Genomic DNA, 2,420 nt, shown 5'->3' on the forward strand with positions numbered 1-2,420 from the left:
GAAGGAAATGGGAAAGATCCAGTGTGAAAAAAAGAATGTATATGAACTTTATAAATAAACCAGTAAAAAATAATTTAAAAAAAAAACAAACAACACCCAAAAACCAACCAGAACCACACCCCAGCAGCTGGGGCAAAGTTTAACAGAGCAGAAAGTAATAAATGTTGGAGTGAATGTGGATAGGTGGGAACTTTCCTATACTATTGGTTAGATTGCAAAATAGTACAACCACTCTGGAAGGCATTTTGGCTTTTCTTCAAAAATTTGAACATGGAAACTTCTTATGATCCAGCTATTCCATTACAAGGTATACACTTCAAGGAAATCAGAACTTAGACACAAATGGAGATGTGTACACCATTGTTAATAGAAATGTCACTCATGATCCCAAGAACATGAAAATAGCTCAAATGTCCAACACAATCAAATGGTACATTCAGACAATGAACTATCAGAACTCAGGAGAAACAACTTATAAAAATACTACATAACTTGGCAAAGACTGGGGAGCATTATGCTGAGGGAACTAACGCAGTCCCATTATTAGTACATATGCTCCAAAAGACCATTATTTTAAAATAGAAGGATGATTAGTAAAACATGTATGTATTAGTAAACATGTATTAGTAAAATAGTATGGCATCTAGGAGAGAAGTGATGGGAGCGGAGAGATAAGGATAGGTAGGGGCAAAATTACAGCGTTTCACAATTTAATAGGTGGAGGGAATGGGTAAAGGAAATTAGAAAGATCCAGAAGAGATATGTAAAGACAGGGTAATGGTGGGTATAGTCTAACAGTGATTAATTTTAAAAACAAAATGTATGCGAATGTTCGTATGAAACACAATGTGAATGAAGAATAGTGTGAAACACAATATTTATGAAGTTTGCAAACAAACCAATATAAAATAAACATGGAGAAAAAAACAAAACAGTCATTGAAGAAATAATATAAAATGTTAAAATAAGAGAGAATGAATCAATGGATACAAGAATAAATACAATTGAGAATATGGTATCTGGTATTGGTGATTTTTTTCAAAAGGTGGATTTTAAAAACTTTTATCATTTAATTTCACTTTATGAATCTTGGTTTTCTTGCTTTTATAAATGTGGAAGTTTTACCAAAATTAAGCTAACTCCTAAAGTACAATTTTATTTGTGAATTCTTTGTCTCACTATATGAAATACTGTAATTCTTAGACACCTTCCTTCCAGAAGCAAAATGTTTTAGGAGCTCATTATCTATTTCATGGGACATTACAATGTAAATGAAAAGAAATGAATACAAATGAGTATATCCTAAAAATTAGCAGTGTGTGTTATGCGGTATGTTGAGTCCTCAATTAATTCTAGAGAGCTTAAACTGTGTTTTATAAATGAGTCATATTTACCCATGTGGTCAGCAAAAATAATTACAGGGTGTAGTTTAAAGTCAAAGGTAGAATTTAAAGTCCTTATTTGTTAAACAACATTTCATGGGTGTTTTCCTTAAGGGTATGGAAAAAGAAGGAGGGAACAAAAGATATAAATTTACTCCAGGTTTGATAATTCATATCCTGAAGGTGTTAGAAATAAAACAGCTCAAGTTAATCTAATACATGCTCTGATCTAGTTTCAGCAGTTAAGAGAGTGAGGCAAGAAGAGAGGGAAAAAAATCAGTTGAATTTATTTTCTTTTGCTGCCTGAGGCTGTGGGCTCCAAAAAATCAGAGAAGCATAGTGCTTTTTGTATATAATACTTTGGAAAGGAATAGAAATGAAGAAAAAAGTATAAGTTCTTCAATAGTATTTCCTTGTAATAGGAAATTAACACTAAGTAAATTAAATACACTTTGGGAGTGACACATTTCACTACTGATATAAAAATGAGCAGGAGAAGGGCAAATGTGTTATCAGAGAAAATAACTAAATTTTGAAACAAACCTACCCGTCATGATTACCACTTAGAGAATTTCAAATAATTGTAAAGATTTCAATATTATCTTATTTAGAAATACACACAAGTATACATACATGCATACATAGAGGATAGATAAAGAGAGAAAGAAAAAGAGAGAGATGATAGATTATATAGAGATAGATAGATAGATAATCTCTGATAATTTTAGTGAAGAAATTTTAAAAAGCAAATATATTTTATTTACATTTCCCTGAATGAGTTGTGAAGTTCTCTTACTAATTTAGGATGTATTTTAAATGACATGTTGTCATTTGAATGAAAGATACTAGAACAGATTGTTGTCATAGTCCATCATTATTAGCATTTTTTAAAAAAAGGCATTCATTACAATCCCCACATTGTAATATTACATGTCCTAGTATTTCCACATAGTTCTAGTGTCTATTCATCCTTCCATTTTTTCTCATGCTCCCTTCTAACTTTTATCCCTGGGTAAATGCTACCCTTTTTTTTTTTTT

This window comes from Elephantulus edwardii, unplaced genomic scaffold (assembly GCF_000299155.1).
Source record: "Elephantulus edwardii isolate Elephantulus edwardi_28Jun2011 unplaced genomic scaffold, EleEdw1.0 scaffold00293, whole genome shotgun sequence".
NCBI classification, from domain to species: Eukaryota; Metazoa; Chordata; class Mammalia; order Macroscelidea; family Macroscelididae; genus Elephantulus; species Elephantulus edwardii.